Here is a 27,750-nt window from a genome sequence, read left to right as displayed (position 1 = left end):
GGGCGGTTGGGAGGGAGAGGAACAGGTGGTGAGACGGACAGAGCCTGCAGCCCGTTGCCCAGTCAGGACTGGCTTGTGCAGAACTCAGCTCCAGTTCTTCTGGGCTCTTCCAGGCCCTTCCTCAGCAGACAGGCTTCCCCCATTCCCCTCAAGGCAGGGGGTTGAGGCTGCACAAGTGATTTCAGCAGCTCATTTCTCAGCAAAGCCTGTGCCTGTGCCGGGATAGCCTTGAGCTCAGCCATCTGTGCTATGAAGGGCTGGGGTGGGGATTCCCACAGGGAGACCTCCTGCTCTGATCTGAGGCTCTTGTCAGGGCTTGGGCGGCCACACCCATTGCTGGGGACCAGTGACAGGCCCTTCTGTCGCCCACTGGTGTGAACTTGAGGGAGGGGTTGGCACACCAGACACCTGGTTCCCTCCCAGCACTCCCCCCCAGCCCTGGGGTGGGGACCCTCAGGGTTCCTTTCCTCCCACATTTACGAGGGCTGCTGGGCAGCCTAGTTTCCTGTGAACACCCTTCACCAGGATTTGATGGCCTTTCTCATTTTTGCTAAACTTTTTTCATCTGCTGAGGTCCTTTCACCACCAAACAGTAACTGTGAAGCATGATGGTGGTCTGAGGGCAGCCTGGGGGGCGTCCTGGCTACACCCCAACAGGCTGTAAGCCTCAGGGCCATCACCAAAGAGACAAGGGCTCTGGCCTCCTGGAACTCCAGGAGGATGAAAGGAGATGACGCTGGTGCTGAGCCTGGTGCCTGGCACAGAGTCAATCCAGCCTTGGGCAGTGAGTACCCTTTCCATGAAGAAAATGTCACCACGAGGGCCTTGAGGTCTAGAAAAGGCCCAAGGCTCCAGGAGAGACTAGGTCCAGCTGGTCCCTCTGACTCTAGCCTTAAAAATCAAATTCCTTCCTCAGCAAAAATACAGCAAGCAATCCCAGCTCAGACCGGGGCTGCTGGATAGAGGGCACCCTCCTCTCCCCTCCCGCCTGCCACCCCCCTTCTCTCCCCTTCCTCTGCCCACCCCCAACCTCTCCCCTCTCCACCTTCTCTCATCTCTCCCCTCCTCCACTTGTCTTCCCCCCCTCCATCTTTCCCACTCACACACCCAGGCAGAGGAGAAACTCTGCCCAAAGCTGGGTATCTACCCCCCTCCTCCTCCCCCACTGAGAGGGGTGGTACTCTGCAGCTGACCAGCACTGGGTCACCTCTGGTTCCTACTTGGCTGCACCACAGAATCACCTGAGCGCTGGGTCCCACACTCAGCCTGTTGTAGGGCGTGGGTACTGTGCTACACCAACAGGGTTGGGGACCACAGGCAATCAGGACTGACTAGGGGGCCTCCAGCCCTGGAGCCGGGAGCTGGAGCCAGAGCAAGAATGTGAACTGCCTGTCTTACAACACGTGCTCACTCCAGGCCAAGCTCAGTTTACAGATGAGGAGACAAGGCTCAGAGAGGTTAACTAACTTGCCTAGAGTCACACAGCCACTGAGTGGTTAAGCCATGTTCAAGCCTTAGAGGCTGCTAACTGCAAAACCAGGGAGGGCTCCTCCAAACTCAAGGCACCTTCTCTGGATCCTAGAACACCTCCCCCAGGGGGAAGGACAAGTCTAGCCTATGGCCTCCTGAGTGGTGTAGGTCCTATGGGGATAGCTCCAGGCAAAGGAAAATGAAAGGAAGAAACATCTACCTGACAGGGAGGCTGTAGCAGGAACTGGTGGGGGTGGCCGAACCCCAAGAATGTCTGGGGTGCAGCTGCTCCCAGGGAGCCTGCCCACCCTCCCTCAGCTCTTCCTGAAAGGCGTTTGGGGCCCACCCCTGGTGTCAGGTTCCTGGCCCTGCACCACAGCTGTCGCCCCCATCCCCAGGGGCTGCTGCTTTCCCAGGCTGGAGGATCTGATCCCTCCCAGCTCCACCTCCCTACCCCAGGTGGTGGGCCCTCTAGCTCAAAGCATCCCTCTCCCAACTAGGCCCCCAGCGAGCTCAGGCCCATGCTCCATTCTCTAGGGGAAAGGAATTTCCCAGGGAAACTTCCTGGGGCAATATTCCCAAGAATAAAGGGGCTCCTCAAAACAGGAGGGAGGGCACTATGGAAGACCCCCACCCTAAAGTGGGAGATGCACATTCACTTTTACAGAATACCTGTGTTCAGGGTCCTCTCCCCCATGTTCAGAACCTCACCACCCAGGTGCTGCTGTCCCCTCATTATTTCTCAGTTCAATCTGCCATGGGCACAGGACCATATTGTACAGAAAACTCCATGTTGGGCAGGTAGAGGAGAACTTGCCACCCTCTCACGCACACACAGACACACAGACATGTTCTGGTCACCCACAAGAAATTTACCCACACACGGCAGATTAAACAAAGGCCATGCTGACACAGGAAGGTGTTGGTTTTCTGGCTCATCTCAATCAGCAATAAGGCCCAATAGAAGGTGCTAGCAGATGGGCCCAACTTTGGAACCAGACCTATGTGTGTTTCCTAGCTAGGGACCCCTGGATAGGTCATCCCCGTTCTGGCCTCAGTTTACCCATATGTGCAATTCAGATGGTCAGTGGGTAGCCTTCATCAAATGGACCAGGGTTAGGGGGATGGAAGGGACAGGAGAATAAAGAACACACATATACACACAGCATCTCTAGGAAGAGTCCCAGGTTGTGTCTATTGCAGAGGCCTCTAATGGCCTCCCCTCTAGCCCACTGGTCCATATGTCCATGGCCCCCAGAAAGGTCCCTGTCAAACCAGCCTTCCCCCAAACACACCCCAGCCACCTACCGTCATGGCACAGAGTGGTAAGATGCAGATACAACCCTGGGAGGGCACATCCACAGGGATCTAGGACGACGTGCTGGGGAGGTACATTGGTACCGACCCTGGAAAGAAGGATGAGTCTGTTTAAAAGACAGTAGGAGGGGGCTTCCCTGGTGGCGCAGTGGTTGAGAGTCCGCCTGTCGATGCAGGGGACACGGGTTCGTGCCCCGGTCCAGGAGGATCCCGCATGCCGCGGGGCGGCTGGGCCCGTGGGCCATGGCCGCTGCGCCTGCGCGTCCGGAGCCTGTGCTCTGCAATGGGAGAGGCGAGAGGCCCGCGTACCGCAAAAAAAAGTAGGAGGGACTTCCCTGGTGGTCCAGTGGTAAAGGACCTGCCTTACAATTCAGGGGATGTAGGTTCGATCCCTGCTCAGGGAACTAAGATCCCACATGCCATGGGGCAACTAAGCACGCACACTACAACTACTGAGCTCGCGTGCCTTAACTAGAGCCTTCGTGCTGCAAACTACAGAGCCCACGTGCTCTGGAACCCGCGCACCACAACTACAGAGCCCCAGAGCGCATGCGCCCTGGAGACTGCGCACCACAACGAAGAGCCCGCCCGCAATGAGAGATCCATCATGCCTCAACGAAGATCCCACATACCGCAACTAATACACGATGCAGCCAAAAATAAATAATAAATAAATCAAAAAAAAAAAAAAAGACAGGAAATGAGGAGGTAAAAGAATTCCTGGCAGAAAGGACGGTGTGAACAAAGGCATAGATGTGTGAGAGTGCAAGGGCGTAGGAACTGCACCAGAGTTACTTGCCCAAGCACTAGGTGAATTAAGACATTCAGGTGAACTAACACTGAGCCACGCACTGTTCTAGGCCCTAGAGATACACCACTGAACAAAGAGCTCTTCACAAGAGAGGTGGTGTGGTAGAGTGTTTATAAGCTTGGGTTTGGGAGCCACGCTGCCTAGGGGTGAATTACTACCTGTGTGATCTTAAGTGAGATAACCCCTCTGCGCCTCAGCTTCCTTATGTGTAAGATAGGTAATAGATAACCTCATAGGCTTGTGTGACGGTAAAGTACGCTGATTCAATTAAGGTGCCTAGAACTGTGCCGGGTTCATTAAGTGTTAGGTGGTGGTATTACTGAACGGCTGGATCTCCCCATCTCCGCCCCATTGCCTAGCAGTCTGGACCCCAAAGCCGGCGAGACTGGGCAGCAGCGCCCCCTCCTGGCTACTGAGAGAAAGAAGGGCCTCCTCCCGATACTCAGCGGCCCTCTTGCCCTCTTCCTCCCGGCGGATTGGGAAGCCTCAGGAATTACTCTACCAGCCCAGGTTCACCAAGCGCTACTCCCGTGGCGGGCTCTGCGCGCGCACTTTGCCGTGCGGGGTAAATTAGATCGTCTCATCTAATTTTCAAACAGCTCTCTGAGGCAGACACGGTTACTGTTTCCATTTCACCAAGGGAGAAACTTGAGGCTCCGGGAGGTCGAGTCCCTTGTTCCAAGCCACTCAGCGAGGGAGCGGCGGGACGTGAAGGCAGGAGAGTGTGACTGCCCCCAGCTTCTGTTTGGTCGCGCGGGTCAGCCCGCCCCAGTCACTGCGGCGAGTGCGCGCCGGTGTACGCGCCCGTTCTGTGCGCGTGTGCGCGCCCCGAGACCAGCCCCGGGGGGCCCGGAGCGCGGCGAGGATCGTGAGGAAGCAGTGGTTGCCCCGCGGGCTCGCGGAGCGCGAGGGCGGGGCTTGTGCCGGCCCTTGCCCCGCCCACCGGCCCCGCCTGCCGTGCTTAGGGAGGGAGGAGGCGGCGCTGGGAGCCGGGACTCGGCGGGCGGCGAGGAGCGCGGAGCCGGAGCCGGAGCCGGACGCCGCCGCCGCAGCCACCTGCGCGGCAGTCATCAAGGTAGGGCGGCCCCGAGCCACCGGCCATACCTTCCCTGTCTGTGCGATGTGTGCGCGCTGCGCCTCTGGGCTGCAGCGCCCGGGGAGGGATGCTGGGGCTCGGCGCACCGCAGGGGACCCGGCGGGGCTCGGGGGACCTGGCTTCCAGCCCCTCTGCGTGACCTTGCACAAAGCACTGCTCCTCTCCAGGCCTCAGTTTCCCCATCGGGACAGCGGGCCCAGTGGTGGCCCCTTCCTCGCTGGGCTCTTGGGAGGGGCCGCCTCAAGCTCCAGCCTCCCGACGGCGAGGGGCCTGGATGGGTACTGTCTGCACAGCCCACCCGCAGTGAGGGCCTCTTATGCTGGCTGTGGCGAGTCGGTCCCGACAGTCCCCCCATTAGTGGCCTGGGTGCCTCGCGGGACCTGTGTCAAGACCTCTTCCCTCTCCTGGTTGAGCAACCTGCTGGGCCTCAGCTTCCCTGTACAGGAAACAGGAAGCGGGGGGACACCCCCAAGTCCCTATCAAGCCGGTCTGGGCATGCAGGGTGGGGCGGTCAGAGTCTGCCTGCCAAGTCTGCCTCCCGGTCTGGGGCTGGGGGAGCCCTGGGTTGGAGGTGGTGGGGCCCTCGGCCACAGACTTGCCTAGACCAGACCCATGCAGGCACCTGTATTTAGGGAATGGTGTGGAACATGCTCTTCCCCATCCCTTCCCCACCAGTGCTGACGCCCAGCTCTACGTCCCAGCCTGGTGTGATAGGGATGGCTTGTCCACACACGGACCCCAGAGGGGCTACAGTGCCAAGAGAGCCATGTCTGAGTGGGGTTCGGTCTGGGACAGAGCAGATGTCTGAGGGACTGTGGCTCCAGGCTCTCTGGGTGAAGAAGACCTCTGGCATCTGACCCAGCCCCTTGGTCAGATCTCCTTTGGAAGGTCCTGCTGTCCCATTGCACACCCCTTGTTATGGGAATCTCACTAGCTGTAAACAGAGCTAGAATCTACTAGTCCTGCTCTGAGCACACAGACAACATCTGACCCCTCCATCCCCCACCCCGAGGCAATCATCTGGTCCCTTAAATCAGTTTACCTCAGGGCTAAACAGCCCCAGATCCAGCATTGTTTCTCCTGTCAGAGCCTTAGGGAGCAAAGGCAAGACGAGGGAGCTGAGGTGTCTGCCCCAGAGCAGGCAGTAGTCAGCCTGGGGATTATTCAGAACCCACTGTCATCAGCACTGGAATGTGTCCCCTGTACCCTTGGGTTAGCAGCTACCTTAGAGGTCTGGAGTGAGAGAAGGAGCCAGAGGAGCCCCTCTCCAGACCTTCCAGCCCATGCGTGTTCTTCCCTGTCTTCTGTTGCCTGCCCTGATTGAGGGAGTAGTTTCTGAGAATCAGGACTGGGCCTTCTGGTCTCTCTTGTCCCCCCTCGTGACCTGCCCCTCACCCGGGAGCTTTCTTACAGCCAAAAGAAGGGAGGCATTGCCAGGGCAGGTAGTGAGCACTGTGTCCTCAGAGGTTGTGAGCAGAGGCTGGATGAGCACTTGCTGGGGGTGAGCTGCCTTTGACTGCAAGTCTGGGACTCTAGGGCCGAAGTAGAGTGAGCATGACCTTACCTTCTGGCCATGGTGGAGCTGCACAGAACTTGAAGCTAGACCACAAACGAGTGTTATTATCCCGTCGTAAAAGCAGACTAAGTATATGTGCTGTCACTTGAGCATAGCTCCGACCCACAGGCTTAAGTGCTACCTATGTCTCCTGTCATCTCTACCTGCGTATAATCTGGGCTCTGTTTTCCTGCTCTACTAGTCCAAGCTATTTAGGCCTTGATTTAGAGGTATAGCAAATTCTGGTTATTAACAAGTCATCCTATGCCAATAATTTTAAAATGCACCATGGAATTATGGAATATCTAAACTGCAAGGGATCTTAAGAAATCATCTCATTCAACCCCCTCATTTGACAGATAGGTATCCCCTATCCCTGGAGGGGATGTGACTTGTCAAAGGTCACACAGCAGATGAGCAACCAAGCCCAGCGATCTTGATTCCAGAACTAGAGTGTGTGTGTGTGTGTGTGTGTGTTTGGAAACACATACCACATAGTAAATGAAAGCAATCTGTATTTATTCCTATAAAATTAGCAGAAATAAATATAAAAGGATAAACGTCTATGCTGGCAAAGCTATAGGGATTCTCCGGTAGCATTTAATTTTGCAGAGCAACCTGGCAGTTTGTTACAAAAGTCCATGAAAATGATCCTAACTTCCCTTTGACCCTAGAATTCTAATTTAAGGACTTTACCCTAAGGAAGTAATTATAGAGAGAGACGAGTGTAGTGCTGTTATTTGCAAGAAGTTATCTTATGGTGAAGAAGCTCTTGGTGTTTTATCTGAGGCTTAATAAACATTTCATTTAAAAGTACACCTTTAATAATAGTGATACTAAAGCTTCCATGTCCAGAGTCTGGCCAGCGCAGGAGCAGTGTGGTCCAGAGGAAAAGCAATGAGACTCCTGCCAGCCTAGATTCCAGGATGAGCTCTTCCTCTACCCCACCGAATGACCTTAGGTCAATCCCTGCCCCTTTCTGTACCTCACTTACCCTATATGTGAAATGGGGTAGATTCAGTGATTGCTGAATTTCTTTGAACTCTGACAACCCACATTCTAGACTTAGCAAACCTCTGTAGAGGAAGCCTTTATTAGAAGGAGCAGGGAACACAGGGATAACCAAAGATTGTTGCAGTCTCCCTCCCCCATCATTAAATGAATCCCCTTAGAGGCAAGCAGCTAGCTAGGGGAAGGGGCTTCCCTCAGCCTTAGACCTTTGTTATCTCCAAATGGCCAGAACCTGGATTTTTTTTTTTTGGCCATGCCCCTTGGCATGGAGGATCTTAGTTCCTGGACCAAGGATCAAACCCATGTCCCCTGCACTGGAAGCATGGAGTCTCAACCACTGGACTGCCAGGGAAGTTCCAGAACCTGGATTATTTTAGATCCTACTGTATTTTTGTTTTTATCCTCTTTACCAAATATCAGGGGACAGAGATTTTTCAGGAGGATTGGAAAATAATTCAGCAAGATCCTCCATTTATTATGTTATGTCTATAGGGTGTGCCTTGCCTTCTTCAGAACAGATTGGAGGTGTTTAGCAATCACACCTATTATGAAGGGCCAGGAGTTGGTGAACAAACATTTACTGAGCACTGACTGTGTATTAGGCCTTGAGGTACCTCCCAAGGGCCTGCAGGCTGCCATGCGAAACGTATTAGGTCATATGTGAAATGGCCAATATCTGGCTGTTTTTGACTTACAAGAAATGGCCATTTGGTTCAGCCTAAATGGAAAAAGATATAATTAAAAAGCACTGTGCTCCTTACCATAATTGAGAGATTGGCAGGGTGCGGTGGGGACTAGTACAGTGTGATTACTGTATAAGCTTGGAGAAGTCAAGTAAGAAGGACATGGGAGCCTCACCTCGAAGAATCAATAACAACAACAACAACAATAATAATAAGCTAACATTTATTGAGTACTTACCACCTGCCTGATTGTCCTAAGTGCTTCACAGTCATTCATGTAATCATTCAGCCTTTCATTTATTAAACACCTGCATTGCGCTAGGTATCTTCTAGGTACTGGGGGGAAGGGCGTTCTTGACAGTAAACAAAATAGACCAAAAAGATAAAAAATCTGTCTTAAAAGAGCTTACAATCTAATAGGAAAAAAAGACAGACAATAAACACTAAGTACAATAGGTGGTGATAAATGAGATGGAGCGAATAAAACATAGGATATTTTGAGTGTGTGAGGGGGAATGGAAAGAGGGGTTGTGGTTTCAAGAGGGTGTATGTGAGGGGAATCACTAAGAATCACTTCTGGGCAAAGGCTTGAAGGAGGTGAGGGAGTGAGCTGGCTGATTCCTGGGGAAGAGCCGTCCAGGGAGAGGGAACAACCAGTGCCAAGAAAAAAGCCCTGAGGTAGGACCATACCTGACACGTTGAAGGAAGAGCAGATGAGAAGATTGCCACGAGGGAAGAGGAGACAGGTGAGAGAGGCCGCCGGTCCGTGTACCCTGTCTCGTACAACATGATGGACTCCTGTAAGTTTGAGGGAGGCACTACTTGTATATCTCTTCTTCAGTTAAAGGGACAAAGGTACAGAGAGTTTAAGTGACAAAGGTACAGAGAGTTTAAGTAACTTGCTGAAACAGGGTCTCATAGAGGAGCTAGGGCTTTTAGTCAAGGGCAGTGGGAGCCATGGAAGGCTTTTGAACAAGTTATGGGCATGGCCACATTTGAGTGTTTTTTTTTTTAATTTATTTTTATTTTTGGCTGCATTGGGTCTTTGTTGCTGCACGCGGGCTTTCTCTAGTTGCGGTGAGTGGGGGCTGCTCTTCGTTGTGGTGCGCGGGCTTCTCATTGTGATGGCTTCTCTTTGTTGCGGAGCACGGGCTCTAGGCGCGTGGGCTTCAGTACTTGTGGCACTCGGGCTTCGTAGTTGTGGCTTGCGGACTCTAGAGCGCAGGCTCGGTAGTTGTGGCGCACGGGCTTAGTTGCTCTGCGGCATGTGGGATCCTCCCGGACCAGAACTCGAACCCGTGTCCCCTGCTTTGGCAGGCGGATTCTTAACCTCTGCGCCACCAGGGAAGTCCCCACATTTGAGTGTTTGTGCGATTCCTCTGCGGTACAGAGAGAGGGCTGTGGAAATAGTCCAGGCCTGGGATGATGAGGCTGGACCCAGGCAGCGTAAACCATTGAACGAGGGGGCAGAGGATCTGTCAAGCTTGGTGCGGGGGGTGAGGTAGGGGTCCAGGCCAGGTGAGTAGGAAGAGGAGGAAGCCAGGCTGGTCTTGGGCTTATTTATTTAACAAATACTTAATCGCACTTCTTATGCTCCAGGCGCCATCTAAGATTTTACATACACTGGCCCATCGAATCCTCAAAGGAATCTATAGAATAGATACTATTACTTACTATTTTTAATGGGTGTATTGTATGTAAATTATATCTCAATGAAGTTAATTTACAAAGAAAGTATATTTGTTTTTTCTAAGTACTTGATGATAATAGAGAATGTAGAAAAAAGAGAGGAAAACAGAAAATAAATCACATCTCCTTTTATCTTAGATAATCAATATAAACATTTTACTATATTTACTTGGGTTTCTTTTTCTACTATTATCCCCATTTTTCAGATGAGGACACTGTGGCCCAGAGAAGTTGGGCAGCTCGCCCAGGGTCATATATTTGGACCCATGTCATCTGGGTCCAGTGTTCAGGGTCTTAATCACCGCGCTGTGTTGCCTGTAGCCAAACCTGGAATGTCAGTTGGTGGGTTCCATTGAGACAGCCCCCCCACCCTGCACTCACCCCACCCCCAGCATCCTTTCACAGATAGGGAAAGTAAGGCCCAGTGAAAGGTGGCACCTTGCTCAGCATCTCTCAACCAGTTGGGAGCAGATATGTGAGGTCTTATTCTAAGAAGAAACAGGGAGCTGAGAATTTGTAGGGTTGATGTGACAGCTGCTTCCAGCCTGGCCTTGAGCCCAGAGCTAGCAGGGGGCTGGCAAGTGCCATGACCCTGCCCATACAGAGTGCTGGGCACTTCCAGGGCAGGCCTGTGTTCTCTGGGCCCAAGAGTCTCAGCCCTCCAGCAGGCCCTGGGTGGGAGGCAGCCAGGGGTGGGGAGGGAGAGTTCGGGACCTTGCCAAGCCTGCAGGCCCCCTGGGACTTGTCTCTTGTACTCTGACTGTTTCTGGCTCCGGTGCCAGCAAAGCCCTGGGGCCTCCTGCTGCCAGGGATGCAGCCCTGGCTTTGGATCCCAGCACGGCCACTGGGTGAGCCTCAGCCGGGGTCTTTCCCTCCCCACCTGCAAAGTGGCATCATAATGGTGCCAGCTTCAGGAGGAAGGGGAGATGTAGATGGAAAGTTCTGGCACAGGGCGTGGCACAGTAGTGGAGAGCCAACTACTGTTGCTGCTCCTGGGGCCACCCCAGGTTGTTGGCCCAGGCTGGGGGATTGAGCCTTCCCAGCCAGAGCCCCCTCTACGACGCTCCCCTTCATAACCTGGCTCGACCAGGGAGGCCCAGCCAGTGCAAGAGGAGATGGAAATGATCCTCAGGCAGTGGCTTGGAGTCCAAGATTACAAACAAGGGACACAGTGGAACAAAAGAGCCCACACCTCTGAGGAGGGAGACCTGACCTGGCCATTGACATGCTCTGTAGGCAAGTCCTGTCCCTTCTTTATGCCCCCTGTCCTCTTCCATAAAGTGGGCAGAGCATTTCCTGCCTTAATAATCGTAACAATCTTCAACCCAGCAGCCATCTATTGAGGTTTTACTATGCCTGGGGAGTAAGGATGGAGATAAGCCAGACTCATCGCTGCCTTCAAGGGCGCACAGCCTGGTCAGGGGCTCAGTTCTGATAGGGAAGCCGTGGAGCTGTGGGCTCTCAAGGAGGGGCACCTAATGCAGCCTGGGGTGGGGTGGGAGTTAAGGAGGCTCCCTGGAGGAGGTGATGGCTGGGCCAGGTTGTTAGTGGGATTTGGAGTTGGCCAGACTCTGAAGGGGAAGAAAGCAAGAAAGGCCATTGGGTAAATTGCCCCACTTCTCTGAGCCTCAGTCGTATAAAATTGAGATAATTGCCTAATGTTTGCAGCGGTTGTGAGTCTTAAAATTGGGTAGAAAGCATGGAAGCACTTCATGAACTATAAAATGCCAGGCACCTGTTCATTGTTGTTTACTGTGATATCTGGAGTCCCCAGGGGTTAGGGAAACACCAGGGCAGCATCTGGGTCCAGGAGAACGTCCGGCCTGTTTTGAAAGATCTACAGTCAAATCCAGCAGAGACAGACAGCCTCCATTCACCTCACACCCCTTGATTTAAGGGTTCAAGAGTATTTCTGTGCTGGGGAACGGCTTTGCTTTGAGGAGGCCCTGAGAGCAATTACGATCCAGTCACAGCTCTGTCCCAAGGAAGGGGGGACAAGTGTCCATAGGAACCCATCAGGCCAAAAGCACTGCATCCTGGTAGAGGCTGGGCACCCTGATCAGGCCTCAGGGACCTGACCAAGAGGCACTGTAGAGAGCTGCCAGGTGAAGGGATGGAGGATAGGGGAGCACCGTGAGGTCACTGGGAAGAAACCAGTCTATGTAGAGGGAGGTGTGCAAATAGGGAAAAGAGCAGTGTGTGCTATGAGCCCATTTTGGTTTGAAAATGAGGAAAGAATAGATCTACACAAATGTAAATACAGAAAAATATTCAGAAAGACACACATCAAGCTGGTTGGTTATCACTAGATGGCAAAATTTTGTTTTCTTTTTTCTGTATTTTGAAATTTTATATGTGATAGACATTTTATTTCTATAAAGATGTGGCTGTATGTAATATATGTTACAGTGGAATGTAGATAGTATGATAATCTGGCCAGCCTGCTGTCACCAGGCTGGAGGGTTTAAAGAGGCACCTGCAGCATGAGGACTTGGGTGAGGCCTGGAGGACGTATCCTCAGTGCTGGTCTTCCAGAACAGTTGAGACAGGGTCCAGGGATGGCTTGATGTAGGAGTCACATGGGAGGAGAGGGCTCTGGGGGTCTCTGGAGTTGTTCCCAAGACTCTCTTCTTGGGACAAAGACTAGGGGTTTAGATGGCTGCAAGCACAGTCAGCATTATGACCGACTGCCTGAAGCCAGGAACCCCAGGCCACATCAGCAGAAGCATAGAGTCAGATCCAGAAAAATGAAGGTCTTGCTGGAGTTTGGGCTACCCCCTGAGTGGGACTGGGGCAGCTGGGACAGATCCAGAGGCCGCCAGGCTGGGGAAGAGCCTGTGCCTTCAGATTCCGTCATGCTTCTGGCTTCCACCTCAGCGTGCCAGACCCCGGAAGACCTTTTGCCCTCAGTGATGTGTGTTCTCAGTCTTTGGTCCCTGGGACTCTCACAGACCTTCTCATCTCTTTGCAAAGAGTAAAGAAACCAGACTACTGTCCTATTTCATGGAATGCAGGGCACAGCCAGTTTTGAGATAATATACCATTATTTTATAATCCATTAAGAAAGAAAAAGGGCAGCCAATTAAACTATAAGTTACATCCCAGTTTCAGAGATGTTAAAAACTCTTGTGTCTTAGAATCAATTAAATATGACGTGTGACAGGCCCCACCCTAGGTTCTTTTTTTTTAAACTAACTTTATTTTTTATTTTTTAATATATTTATTTATTTATTTTTGGCTGCATTGGGTCTTCGTTGCTGCGTGGGCTTTCTCTAGTTGCCTCAAGCGGTGGTTTCTCTTGTTGCGGAGCACGGACTCTAGGTGCGTGCGGGCTTCAGTAGTTGTGGCACATGGGCTCAGTAGTTGTGGCTCGCAGGCTCTAGAGCGCAGGCTCAGTAGTTGTGGCGCATGGGCTTAGTTGCTGTGCGGCATGTGGGATCTTCCCGGACCAGGGCTTGAACCCGTGTCCCCTGCATTGGCAGATGGATTCTTAACCACTGCGCCACCATGGAAACCCCCCACCCTAGATTCTTAATGTATATTCACTCATTTAATCCATACAGCAACCTTGTGGCTAGATATTCTTGTCCTCTTTTTACATATGAGGAAACAGGGGCCCAGAGAAGTTAAGTTACTTGCAAAGTCGCACAGTCAGCAAGAGGTAAAGCTAGGATTTGAACCCTGTTCTAACTGGATTCCACCACATTTTCCTAATCCAACTCCACAAAGACAAGGCTCCTGAGCTCTGGCCCTTGGGAAGAAGAGAATGTTCAGCAAAGTAAATGTATGTCAGTGCAGAAATGCCTGGTGGACAGGCCGTTAAACGCTGGGTGCTCTGAGTAATGCGGGGCCTAGAGGAGGGCTGGGGAGCTTATGGACAGGAAGGAGCTTTGGGAGCTCGCTGGCTGGGTCATTAGTCTCATCCTTGTTATGACCATTTCCAAGAGTAGGTTGGCCTATGGCCTGCCCTGGAGAGAGACTGCGGAGGCCTATCCCACACGGATATCCCAGAACCTCACTCAGACTTATCCACTCATTCATTCCCTAAATAGTAATTTTTCAATTTGATTTTTTGAAGGAGACCTTTGTTCGTGTATTGGTCACTTTCTGCATGTGAAACAGAGTTCAGAGCTAGGGATCCAGAGCAGAGCAAAACAGATAAAGGGGCTGCCCTGGTGAGCTCACAGACCAGAGAAGAGCTGGGCAGTAACTAGAGAGTCCCACAAAACCCGGAGAAGTGGGGCATAAGGAGTGTGCAGAGTAGAGAAATGTGCCTGGTCCAGGATCACTGCAGAAGGCTGTTCTAAGGGAAGGACTTTTGAGCTGAGATCTGAAAGATGAGTAGGAAGTAACCAGGTGAGGGTGGGGAGGGGAACATGCTAGACCAGCCTGTGCAAAGGCCCTGAGGCTGGAGGAAATGGACTTTTGAGGAATTAAAGGCACTGAGTGTCTGTAGCTCGGATCCCTGGGCAAGGTGAGTGTGGAAAGGGAGAGTGGGCCAGAGCCTACAAGCTGGCCTTTCAGAAAAACTGGAGCCAAGCTTGACAGATTATGTTGTCCTAGAGAGGGGTCTCTGGTCCAAGGCTCTCTCCTTGGGCCTGAACCCATTTTTATTGACCCGTCAGGGGTGCTGACAAAGGGCTGGTCATATCTGGACGTGCCAGGAAGCTGGAGGCAGGGAGGGTGTGATCAGCAAGGGGGTGCTTGAACTAGTGACTTTGGAAGCAAGTGGAACTGTTTCAGTCATGGGGCTCATCTGAGGTCACACAGCTAGGAAGTGGCTCCCTGGTTTGATTTTCTGTGCTGTGGATTCCAGATTTCAGAGGGTAGTTCCTTTCTTGTATCTTGCTCTGAACCTGAGAACATGACACTGCTGAGTCTGCAGCCTGGGAGGGGAGTTGTAGCCAGCTAGGGGATGGCCGGGACTGCATGCAGGAAGACTTCCTGGAAGAGGGAGCATCTAAGCTGAGCCTTGGACAGAGTGATGGGGAGGGAGATATTGGCAAAGGAACAACAGAAGCCAAGGACTGGCGATGGGAAGCACACTGAGCGTTTTTGGGATGCCTTGAACATACAGTCTGAGTCTGGTCTGGCTCAATCTAAAGGGAATAGCATCAGATACTGACCAGATACCAAGGGCAGGGAGGTGGAAACAACCCACCCTGGCAGGGAGGAGTGTTTTATCACTGACATTGTTTAGAATTATAGGCACATAATGATAATAAAGTCAGGCTTTTTGTCGTTCTTATTATTGTTTTTAAGTTCTCTATAGCAAATACACCCCGTTATTGTCTGCACCCAGGCTGACTGCTCACCTCCCTGCTGCCTTTGTCCCCCCACTTCCCCTTCCCAGCAGGGGGGAAGAGAGCCATAGAGATAGGAGTAAGATTTCAGCCTGTGCCTCAGAAGGCCCAGGACCCATGTCCACAGCTGCCCACACCTTACCAGGCCTGGGCTGGCATACCTTGGGGACCACTGGGCTGCAGGGCTCCAAGTCCTGTGGTGTCCAGGGCTGCAGTTGGTGGTCAGAGGCAGAATTCTTGGGCTCTAGGGGAACCCCAGATCTCACCCTCCTAAACGGCCTTCCAGAGTAATAAGGACAGTAGTAATACCCTTCAGGGGTTACTTCCCAGCCCACAGATGTCGCCCTCATGGGCACTCAGACAACAGCTGGACCCGAATAGTCCTGTTTCACCAATGAGGCTTCAGAGTGACTCAGAACCGTGGCCAGCTGATGACCCCATGTCCCCCATCCTGATGGCACTTGTAACCTTTGCTGATATCTCCCTGCCACCCACGGCCACCCTCAGAGCCAGTGGGTGATCTTACATCACAAGGGAGGCAGCCCAGAAGGTGAGAGGTCAGGCAGCTGCCTACAGCCCAGTGAGAGAGCCAGGAAGGGACCCACTGTGGCCAGGACTCAGAGGTGTTTAGCATCAAGAACTAGAGATTTGCGTTCTCTCTGGGATCTACCACTGACCAACTAGGTGACCTTGGACCAGTTACATCCCTTCTTGGGTCCTTGTTTCCTCACCTGCAAAGTGAGGGGTTAAACTAGGTGATCCCTACCATCCCTTGCAGCCTGAAAATCTTCTCTGAGAGTCTCCCTGTCTTCTATCCTGGTGGCCTCCAAGGTGAGGTACGCAAGATGCTCATTGGGGTGCAGGAAAAAATATCATCTAAACAAGAAAATCATTCACGTTTGCTCACATTTGCCAGGTGTAGACACACTGACACACTCTCCAGTCAGGGGGCAGGCAGCTTCATGTCTCAGGTCTCCAGAAGTCTCTGAGAAAGGGGTGACAAGGACATCCTACTCTTTGGTTTGTTTTAGGCAGGTTATCCCAACTAATTAAACTGGTCAATTAATCCAGGTTAATCTAGACTAATTAATCCAGGTTGGATTTGTGGATTATATTAACCAGTTTTAACAAACTAACCCTCACAAAATGGACAAGTGGTTTTGAAAGATTTCTATGAGGACACTGGATTGTTAGTAATTCTGATAATGCTAGAGCATGGGAACAAGACAATGTGAGAATTAACACTTGGCTTTCCAGCACTATCACTTCAGTCAGCCACAAGGCAAGGAAAAAAAAAAACATGAGACAAGAAGTCAGCACAAGGTTTTTTGTGTGGGGGAGGACACTATTTGAAATAGAGATTTACAGTCACTCTAGTTAATGATGAATCTCGCCTCTTGTGTACATTGTACCTTACGTCTACAGGTGATGGTTACTTGTATATAATATAATATATTGGGGTCGGTGAGCTCGATGTTTTTCCCTTTGGAAGGAGTAAATGATCAAAACAGTTTGGGGCCCACTTCTGTAACTTCCTGGTCTTTGCTATGCTGCTGCCACTTCTGACTCACCACCACCTTTGTGATCATACTTTGCTCGAGTGAGATGCGATTTCTCCAGTTTTCTACCCGTTCCCAGGGCAAAGACTTCATGGCTACCTCTGGGCCCACAGAGCCCAGCATGGGGGTCTGTCTCCAAATGGGGACTTGGAAAATATGGGTTGAGTTGATGTGCTTCAGTTTACCCTTCATGCTCTACTGGCCTTTCTAGCAGCAAAGACTTGGGGTCTGTCTCCTCTCCTGACCCCAGGGAGCCCCATCTTTCCCAGCCTGAACCACACTCTGGAGAAACGCAGCCCACCTTTCAAAGGTCTGAGCCTCAGGAGGGCCCAGCTAGGGTGAATGACCCTCGGCCTCACAATTAGAAGACCTTCTTCCCCAGCCATCCTTGGAATTTGTTCCTCTGAGAACAGCAGCACAGATAAGAAACAAAATATTTGACACCGTATCCAAGCACAGGATCAAAGGAGACTTTGTTCCGTGTCTTAGAGGACTCTCCTGGGCTGGGAGTGCTGGAGACCTGGATCCCATTCCTGGTTCTGCCCTGTGTGTGTGGCCCTGGGCATGCTGACTCAGTTTCCCCTTTCGTACCTCGTGATCTCTGGGGGTCTGGCCAGTGCTGCTCTTCTGAGATGTGAAGTCTGGGATCTTTTTGGAGACCTGCTCTGCTGAGTGGTTCTTTGCCCCTCTCTGGAGGGTTTGGGTATGCTCTGGTCTCCAAACTGGGTGAAAGATGGGGACAGCTTGGAGCATTACTGTGAGGCAACCAGAATGGGTGGAAGATGGGGAACTGAGTCGCACAAGAAACTCCCCAACCTGGAGCAGAGCCATCCCAGGGTTAGGTGGCAGGGGCCTCAGATCTCTGGAAGGGCTGTTGTGGGGCAGAGAAACGGATGTGGTTGGTGGGGCTCCAGGGATGGAGACAGGGCAGTGGGGGAAATTGTAGATTTCCGCTCAGCAGAAGGAGGAAGTCTAACGGTTGAGCTCTCCTGCCCCCCGGAAGGGGTGAGCTTCCCTTCAGCAGAATGGTACAAGCCGAGACATGCAGACTTTTCAGATGGAATGGTGTGGAAAGGAGAGCAGAGAGCTGGGCTGCGTGCTTCCCTGGGTCCCTGACCCTGGGCAGTCCTGGGTTATTGTGTCTGTTTCTTGCCCCCAGATGTAATAAGATCATTTGAGAGAGGGGGTTAGTGGGTCTGGCTGAGAATTAGATTAGACGAGAATTAGAGCTTCAGGCTCTAAATCAGCACTGAGGGCTGGGGGAGGGGCATAAGGCTTCCTCTGTTTTCATCCAGTTAAGGGGATTTTCATGCCTCCCAGCACTGATGACCCCTGAATCACTCCTGAATCTTTAGATCTTTAGGTGTTGCCTCTCTGAAGAGAAAAGGAACATGGGCACTTTGTGCTTCTGGTTTAATCTGTAAGCCCTGTTCAAAGTCCTAAATATTCATTTCATTTTATTTTATTTATTTTTGGCTGTGTTGCGTCTTCCTTGCTGCACACGGGCTTTTATCTAGTTGTGGCGAGCGGGGCCTACTCTTCGCTGCGGTGCACTGGCTTCTCATTGCGGTGGCTTCTCTTGTTGCAGAGCATGGACTCTAGGCACGCGGGCTCAGTAGTTGTGGTGCACAGGCTTAGCTGCTCCACGGCCTGTGGGATCTTCCTGGACCAGGGCTCGAACCCGTGTCCCCTACATTGGCAGGCGGATTCTTAACCACTGAGCCACCAGGGAAGCCCAATATTCATTTCAATCCATTAATACAGGTAAATAGTTTAAAACCATGCCTTCTTATAGTGAGCAGTCAATAGAAGTTACCATTATTACTTATTTAAAAAAATTTTTTTATTGAAGTATAGTTGGTTTACAATATTTTATTAGTTTCAGGTGTACAACATAGTGATTCAGTATTTTTATAGATAGATTATACTCCATTTAAAGTTATTACAAAATAATGTCTATATTTCCCTGTGCTATACAATGTATCCTTGATGCTTATTTATTTTATACATAGTAGTTAGTACCTCTTAATCTCATATCACCCCCTTCCCCCTTCCCTCTCCCCACTGGTAACCACTAGTTTGTTCTCTATGTCTGTAAGGTCATTTCTGTTTTGTTGTATACATTCGTTTGTTTTATTTTATTACCTTCCACATATAAGTGATAACATAGAGTATTTGCCTTTCTCAGTCTGACTTATTTCACTAAGCATAATACTCTCTAGGTCTATCCCATGTGTTGCTGTGATTACTTACTTTGAATTTACCTTGCGTTTACCATGTGCCAGGCAGTGTTGTAAATGCTTGTCAGGTATGAACTCATTTACTATTCCCACCCCATTTTATAGATGGAAAACCTGAGGTCTAGAGAGGCTGACTCACCTGTCCAGGGTCTTTCGGCTGGTATGAGGTGGGGCTGATGTTTGAGCCCAGCAGGTGGGCTCCTGACTATGTTTGTAACCACTGCTATGCCACCTCTCGACGTCGTCATATTGATCTCGAGTGTCCTCTGTGTAATAGAGAAAGAAAGCGCCTTTGCCTCCATTCTCCCTTCAGAGCCTCCCAAAGCCTCAGGAGGGTTTCAGGCAGGGATGCACATTCCCATTTTATGGATGGGGCCCAGGGGCACAGAGAGGGACAATGACTTGAGCAGGGTCACACAGACGACGAGGGCAGAGCAGAATGGAGCCGGGCCCCTGATCTCAGAATATCTGTGTACCATCGCTCTACAGAGCAGGGCTCCCAGCTGAAGCCCGGTGGGAGTAGGTGCTGGTTATTGAGGGCACTGCTCCCTTAAGGGGCCCCTTCCTTCCTCACAAGGAGCAGAGCCAGCTCTATAGAGAGGGCAAGCAAGCCAAAGGGAAGACGATGGGAAAAGCCACCCTCTGCCAGGGAGAAGGTCGAGGCGGTCCTGAAGGTGCCTGAAGGAGGGGCGAGGATTGTCACCCTGCAGGGCCCCTTCTGCAGGAGGCCTAGGCAGAGAAGGCCCTGACTAGCCACGAGTAAAAGGGTGAAGGGGCAACCAACCTGCCCCCCCACGCCCTGAGGTCACGTCAGGGACTGACTCTAAGGCCAGGGGTCAGGGAGGGTTAAAAGAAGCAGGTGCTCCCTGGGAAAACAATCATGGAAGTGGAGCCAGTGAAGGAGTGCAGGAGAGCTGGGTGCTGATCTAGCTTGGTGCTGCTGTTTCTTTCTTTTCTTTTTTTTAATTAATTATTTTTTTATTTTATTTATTTTTGGCTGCATTGGATCTTCATTGCTGCACGCAGGCTTTCTCTTGTTGCAGAGAGCAGGGGCTACTCTTTGTTGTGGTGCGCGGGCTTCTCATTGCAGTGGCTTCTCTTGTTGCAGAGCACAGGCTCTAGGCACGCGGGTTTCAATAGTTGTGGCTCGCGGGCTCAGTAGTTGTGGCTCACAGGCTCAGTAGTTGTGGCACACGGGCTTAGTTGTGGCATGTGGGATCTTCCCAGACCAGGGCTCAAACCCATGTCCCCTGAGTTGGCAGGTGGATCCTTAACCACTGCGCCACCAGGGAAGTCCTCAGTGCTGCTGTTTCTTTTTTTCTTTTTTTTTTTTATTGTGGTAAAATATACAAAACATAAAATTTATCATTTTAACCTTTTTTTTTTTTTTTTGTGGTACACGGGCCTCTCACTGTTGTGGCCTCTCCCGTTGCAGAGCACAGGCTCCGGACGCGCAGGCTTAGCGGGCATGGCTCACGGGCCCAGCCGCTCCGCGACATGTGGGATCTTCCCGGACCAGGGCACGAACCCGCATCCCCTGCATCGGCAGGCGGACTCTCAACCACTGCGCCACCAGGGAAGCCCTTAACCATTTTTAAGTATATCATTCTGTGGCATGAAGCACATTCACACTGTTGTGCAGTCATCCCGCCATGATTTTTTAATTCTGACTTCACTGTAGCCTACTCTATTCTTTAATGGTTTGCTTACAGGTATGGATGAAAAATGTGCGTTCAGTGCTAAAATATCATGTTTAGCAAAGGAACTGTACGTAGGACACTAACACACGACTTGCCCCATGCCAGGCACTGCTCTAAGGCAATGTAAATGGATAACCGTATGGAATCGTTATGATTCCCCTATAAGGTAGGTTCTGTTATTGACCCTAGTCTACAGATAAGGAGACCGAGGCACAGAGAGGTTTGGTATCTTTCCCACTCCCCGCACCCCGGCTCTTGTCTGGGCCCACTGGTTTGTTGAGGCCTCACTGTGTGCCAAGGCTAGAGGCTCTGTTCTACTACTTGCCTCATCTCACAGCAGCCCGGCCAGAGGTAGGTGCCGTGTGGTGCCGAGACTTAGAGAAGCTGAGTTGGGTTGGTAGCCGGGTCTCTAACTCTGAAGCCTGTGTCTTGACTACCTGCCCTCCATGCCTGCTGTTCAGGTGGTGAAGCTGTCGTGGGAACACCTGCGCGATTCTTGAGTGCTGGCCCGAACCCGCGTTTGTGTATTTAAAAGAATCTTGGAGAGAGAAATCCCAGGATCACAGCCCCCAGTGGCCCCGAGTTAGGAACTGGCTGTGTGCTCACAGAGCCTGTGGAGGTCAGGTTCCCACTAGTTGTGTAACCTCAGGAAAGTGCCTCCGTCGCTCTGAGCTGAGTGCAGCTTGCTGCATCCAGGAAGTGGGGATAGTTCTCCCCACCCCAAGGCGGCTGTGAGGAGTGAATGGAATAGTGAACGGGAAGGACTTTGCAAATCATGCAGCAGGGCTGTAAAGCAGTGGCTCTCAGAGTGGTCCCTGGACCAGCTGCATCAGTGCCACCTGGCAACTTGCTAGAAATGCAGAATTCTCAGGATCCACCCCAGACTTGCTGAATCAGAAACTCTAGGATGGGCCCAGCAGTCTACATATTAATCAGCCTTCCAGGGGCCCCTGATGTGCTCTCAAGTTTGAGACCCACTGTTGGGAGAGATTCTTGCAAAGTGTAAATGAGATACTGTCACCAGTCCTGGCAGAGTCAGTCTCGGGGCAGAAGTGCCTCTTCAGCCCGGGGTGCTGGCATCTTTCTTATAACCTTCATCCTCCAGTGAACCTCCCACCCTCCTGCCCTCCCTGGCCTGCAGGCCCAGCCTGAACAGATGTGGGCAGAGCCCAGAGAGGCTGGAAATGGGGAGAAGTCCTCACCATCCTCTCCTGGCGTCTGTTGCAGACACTGCCTGGGGAATTGAGTAAGGCTGCACAGTGGCATTTATCTCCAGGTTGATACACAGGTTGGGGAGAAGCAGTTGGGAATTTCCCATCACCCTCCTGTGTAGCTGGTCCAGGAAATGGAGGGTTGGGCTGCCCAGGCTCGGGCAGGAGCAGGCAGCCTTCAGTCATACCTGGGGACTCTTCCCACAGGGAAATGGGTTGAATGATGAAAGGAAGCTATTTTCTGATCTAAAACCCCAGCTGCTGAGAAGTGGCCCAGGAGTGGGCCTCGAGGCCGGGCTTCCCAGCTCCATGTTTCTCTCAAAGAGCTGAGATCTGTGGAGGGACATCAGGCCTTGACTCCTGGTCAGCCATCCGCCAGTTCTTCCCCGATCAGTCAGGCTTCTCTCCTCCTGAGTCCAGACAAGGACGGCCTCAGAATCATCCTCCTCTCACCATATTCCACAGCCCCTCCAGCAGATTGGAGCTGGGCATGAAATGAACCCACTTATTTCTTCCTTAGACACAGCCCACAGTTGATGAAAGAAAATACTTGCCCTCCCTAATGGCAGGGACTCTATCCACCTCAGCCCTGACAGGTCACACCCTGGTTATAGACTTTGACACCTCCCTCCGTGGTCTCAGGTGGCAGCTCAGCTAGCGTGCAGAGCCTTGCCCCGGCAGCTTTCCAGTCACGGCCCTCATTGCTCCTCTGCATTTGCTCAGGCCCCAGCTGAATTGGACCCTTGGGTTCCCTGGGTATGCCTTTGCCTGCCCACCCCTCATCGCGTGGCTCAGTGCAGAGCCTTCCACCTGCAGTGCCATCCCTACTCTGTCCTGGGCTCGCTCTGCTCAGCCTTGAAGGCTTAGCTCAAACACAGCCTCCTGGCAGCCCTTACCCACTCGCCAGGTTTCAATCTCCCTGCTACCCCAAATTGAGTTTGCCAGCCTTTCCCATCAGTCTGGGCTCCTGGGGGGTAAGGATCGTTCCTGCCTCTGCCCCACGGTACCCAGCACAGGCTGGACTCACAGAAGGTCCCAGTGATGCTGCCTGAACTCACTCTGGGCCCCAGGTCCCTGAGGCAGGGCAGGGTGAGAGCTGATTTGTAGGTCCACTGACGACAGAATTCAGGCTCCCTGGCCAGGTGCCCATCCCAGAACAGAGCTTCAGGGCTTCAGCCCTACTCCAGGATCGCTGTGGGGCTCTAAACAAGGCACCTTCCCCCTTTGTTTCTCAGCGTCTCTCTCTGTCTAAAGACAGATCCAGAAGTTCTGCCAGAGAATGGACAGTAAGCAGGAAGTGGAGCTGCCAGATTTTCAACGTCTGGGAGGCATCTTTAAAAAGTCTCCGTGACCCTTGTCTCTCGAAACTCACAGATAAGGAAATTGTGGGGCAATAAATCTTCGTGGAGTTTTGGTCAGGACCTGATCAGGGGGAATAAACAGGAAGAAGGCCTGCTCTGTGTCTCCAGAGGGTCAAGGCAGGAACAGCTCTGAGGACTGGGGCAGCTGCCAGGCAGGCGGTCCCACTGCCCTCATGGGCCCCCTGGGTCTGGCACGTGCGGGCTGCAGAGCCCTCAGCGAATTGTCCCAACAGGTGGGTTAGGGCCGAGGCATTACCATCTTATGGGTGGACAAACAAAACCCGAGAAGGGGACAAGGTTTGCCCAAGGTCATGCAGCAAATTGGCATCAGAATTAGGACTCTCCAACCTGACCAGCAAGCCTGCTGTGGAAGAGACAGGCCCAGTCCCTGGCTCCTAGTACCGAGAAGGGGTGTTCAGGAAAGGCCGGTGGAGTGAGTGAAAGCTCAATCCAGGAGCCAAGTCAGTCTCCCCCTGGGTGCCTGCCTGTGTGGTTTGGCCTGTGGGTGGGCAAAGCTGAAGGGAGAGGACCATTTGGCATTGACAGTCCAATGGATGGTTGGATGGATAGATGGAGGAAAGATGGGAGAAACACGGGGAGCAGGACAGGAGGAAGGGAAGGGAGTATCCATCAGCTGACCTTCTACTTAGTACTGAAACCGAGCGGGACCCTGTGGGGCTCCTGGGCACAAAAGCCTTTCCGGGTCCCCCGTTTCTTACTTGCAGGGTAAAAGCTTCAGCCTCCTAGACCTTCCCAGAGTTCCAAAGGGCAGATTCAAAAAGCCACTAACCAGGGAAATAGGGAATGCTGAAACAAAGGGGGAACAGTCAAGAAACTATACTGCAGTGACTAAAGCAGGATCCTGGTTCCTCCTCAAGGGATATACCTAGCAATATCTTTGGGCTCTTCTGCAGGAACTAAGAGCCCCACCCAGGTGGAGGGTGGCAACTTCCGGCTGAGCACAAGATTTCAGGAACACTGCTCTGTTACCTCACCACCAGCCAATCAGAAGAAAGTCACACACCCTGCAGCCCTCGCCCCAAATTTGGCCTATGAAAACTGCCCCAAAACCATCAGGGAGTTTGGGGGTTTTGAGCACAAGCCACCTTGCCTGGCCCTGCAGTAAACCTTTCTCTGCTCCAAACTCCGACGTTTTGGTTGCTTTGGCCTCGCTGTGTGTCAGGCACACGAACTTGTGTTCAGTAACAGTACCAGACACGTGCAAAGCCTTTTACATCTGTTACCTCATTTAATCTTGGACAAGGCCCCGTGAGGTAGATCCGAGGGTCCTCTTTTACAGATGAGGATGCTGGGGCCCAGAGACAAATGAGGGTCCCGGCATTTGAACCAGTTGCCTCCTCTTTCCCCTCCCTGTGTATCAGGATGGGGGACCTCATAGGCTAGAGAGATCGCTCAGGCCTTGGAACTTGGGAAGCCCCCTGGAGGCGGTTCTATTTGAGCCGGGCCCAGGAAGGTGGAGTGAGAGGAGGGGGCATCCTAGGAACCCAGCTAAGTGCCAACCTTGGACTTACCTGGGCTGACTTACCAGCTCAGACTGGTCTGGGCTGACTTGGCTCTAGGCAGAGAGAAGGGGTGTGAGCAAAGATGGGGTGTCTGGGAAAGCCAACGCTTTGAGGGGAGAGCAGATAAACCAGTGTGGCTCAAAGGGCAGGTGTGTGGAGATGAGGGGAAGGCCGTCAGGGAATGTGCAGGGGCCTCAAAACCCAAGTCCAGCCGAAGGCTTTATCCTGAGGACAGAGGGGACCTGGGGCTGGGGGGAGTCTTAAGGGAAATGACAGAGTCAGGGTGGGGGAGGATTGGAGGCCTGGGCTGGGGTGGAGGAGAAACGGAGTCACGGAGAGAAAAGGCTGGCCAGGCCTCACACAGCTTGAGGAAAGGGTCAAGAGCAAGGGTGCCGGGGGGCAGGGGAGGCCAGGTCATCTCAGGAGATGCCCTGCTCCTCCTGGGGGCCCAGGCACCTGGCTCTGGGCAGTGTCAGATGTCAGGAGGGGAGGTGCTCCCTCGGGCCTAATCTCATCAGGAGGAAAGAGGCATTTTCTTGGCGCTCTCTCTGACTCAGCCTGTATTTCCTGTGGGCCTGCGGGGAGGCATCTGTGCTGGACCAGAAGGACCACAGAGCTGGAGGAGGGGTGATAAAGGCAGAGGTGGGAGGGTGCTCGAGGCAGAGAGAACCTGGAAAGAGAACTGTTATTCCATGCTGGCTGCAGGGTGCCTCAGCCTCCACTGCTGATGGGCCGCGGGCGGTTGAGGCCTGGCGGGGGTGGGGGCGTCCCCAGGCAGCGTGGTTCTGCTTTCCTGCCTGGGAAAGCCGTGCCCATGGAGAGAACCAAAGGGCTTCCTCTGCCCTTCCGCCCTTCGCCCCACACTCCCACCAAGACCCTCAGGCCCCACAGCACAGGGCTGAGCGAGGCTGCTGGCCTCTGCTGCCAAACCCAAGTCCGTGTGCCCCGTGCACAGTGAGGCCAAACAAACCGAAATGTCGGAGTTTGGAGCAGAGGAAGGTTCGTTGCAGGGCTGAGCAAGGAGAATTGGGGAGGGGGCTCGCGCTCAAAAGACCCAAACTCCCCCGTGGTGTTCAGGGAAGAGTTTTTACAGGCAAAATCCGGGGTGAGGGCTGCAGGGTGTGTGACTTTCTTCTGATTGGTTGGTGGTGAGGTAACAGGGTGGTGTTCCAGGAATCTCCTGCTCAACCTGAAGTGACCATCCTTCTTCTAGATGAGGGCCTTAGTTCCCGTAGAAGAACTCAAAGATACATTGTTACGTGTATCCCGTACATCCCTTGAGGATGAAGCAGAGCTCTGCTTTATCTCTTCACTTTTGTCTGACTGCTTTTCCTTTGTTTCTGCATTCTCTCATCTCCCTGGTTAGTAACTGTGTCAATCTACCCTTTGGAACTAAGGGAAGGAAGGTCTAGGAGGCTGCGGGCTTTTGTACCCTGGAGAGACGTGCTCAAATAAATGCCTTTCCTCTTTGGGTTCTTCTGAATCCACAGGGATTGTTAGTTGGCTTCTCACGTGCCTCATCAATGTGGTGAGCACCGAGGGTCATAACTCTGCACCTAGCGGGCTGCTTTGCACTTTCTGGTTTGGGATTTTTACTCAGATCCCCAAAATGTTGGGCCCTCAGCACGTACCTGTCATGTACTAAATCAAATCTTAATGTCCTGTAAACATTGGGACCACAACGGTCTTCACAGCAAACATCTGTTGAGGACTAAGTATGCACCGGCATTGCTCCATGTACTGGGCGGATTATCTCATCTAATTTTCAGGGCAGCCCTGTGGGAGAGTGTGGACCCAGGACTAAACAGTTCGGTTCTGGATTCCAGCTCAGCCGCCTACTTGCTGTGTGATTTTGGGCACGTTACTTAACCTATCTGTGCCCCAGTTTTCACATTTGTAAAAATGGGGTGATAATAATGTTGCAGGAAGAGGGGGACCCCTTCCAGGGCCCAAGAGTGGACTCTTGTCTAACACTCAGGAATGAATTGTCCGAGAAGATACATAGGCTGACAAAGCAAAAGCAAAAGACTTTATTGGAAAGAGGCACCCGGGTGGAGAGCGGTGGGGTAAGGGAACCCAGGAGAATGGCTCTGCCACATGGATCGCGGTCTCAGGTTTTATGATAATGAGGTTAGTTTCCAGGCTGTCTCTGGCCAGTCATCTTGCTTGTGTCCACATTTGGTCTGACTCAGGATCCTTCCTGGGGGCGTGCATCTCTCAGCCAAGATTGATTCCAGCACGAAAGTTTCTGGGAGGTTGGTAGGATATATTATAGGCCGGCGTCTGCTCCCTCCTTTTGGCCCCTCCTGAATTCTTCTGTCTGACAGTAGCTTATTAGTTCCATGTTCCTTATTGGGACACCTCCTGTTGTGAGATAACTCTTGCAAGCGGTCATTATCGTGCCTGGCCAGGGCGGGCGGTTTCAGTCAATGGTTCTCTAACACCTGTACTTAACCAGATTGCTGTCAGGGTCAAGTTAGTACCTGGAACATACTTCACATATAATAAGCAATGTGTTAGCTATTATTTGTTATTATGCCTGATTTTACTGGTGAGGAAATAGACACATTAAGTAACTGGCCCAAGGTCACATGGGCACAGTGGACATGTCCTATAATTACACTGTTTAGTTGGGTACCCAGTAGCCACGTGCGTCTCTTGAGCACTTGAAATGGTAGTGCAACTGAGGAGCCAAATTTTACATTTCAATTCATTTTAATTGATTTTAATTTAGAAGCCATGTGTGACTAGAGACTCCGTGTTGGACAGAGCTGCTGCCTGGGTCCCATACCCAGTGACCTGATTCAAGTGATTCTAATGTGCATTCAAAGTTACAAACCACTGCCCTGTGCTTTAGCAGCCAGTTAAGATCGTGGCATCTCATCCTTTCCCGCTCTCAGCCATTTCCCTGAGAAGTGTACACGTGTGGAGAACAGTGACTGAATTGCCCCTTTACCCTGCACAGAATAAGCACTTTACAGACCTTGGATTTTTCTGCTTTGAGGTGTTCTGTTCTTTGGTTCAGGATGTTGGGCTCTTTCAGAAGTTTGTTCTAGAGCCTTCTGTCTCACAGGCAAGTTTTCAGAGTCAAGGCTACTAGTGACTTACTGTAGAATCGTTGCATGTAAATAGGGTAAAAGTTCTCTGGAGACCTCTATGGTAGGTGGCAGTGGAACAGGAGGGAAGGGGACAGGGCACAACCTTTAAAAGAATGGCATAAT

The 27,750-nt window shown here is 52.0% G+C and overlaps 1 protein-coding gene across 2 annotated transcripts in view; it reads left to right on the top strand.

Moving 5' to 3' along the window:
* The first annotated feature begins 4,544 nt into the window (after positions 1-4,544).
* The window catches only part of CORO2A (coronin 2A), a 59,423-nt gene continuing 36,217 nt past the window's right edge, over positions 4,545-27,750 (top strand). For both annotated transcript variants that reach the window (XM_033858332.2, XM_033858333.2), the window contains exon 1: positions 4,545-4,673. The gene's annotated coding sequence lies outside the window, so the exon portion shown is untranslated. The remainder of the gene's footprint in view (positions 4,674-27,750) is intronic.

Source organism: Tursiops truncatus, chromosome 6, assembly GCF_011762595.2.
Source record: "Tursiops truncatus isolate mTurTru1 chromosome 6, mTurTru1.mat.Y, whole genome shotgun sequence".
Taxonomy (NCBI): Eukaryota; Metazoa; Chordata; class Mammalia; order Artiodactyla; family Delphinidae; genus Tursiops; species Tursiops truncatus.
The sequence above is the reverse complement of the archived record's forward strand: the minus strand, read 5'-3'. Positions and strand labels throughout refer to the sequence as shown.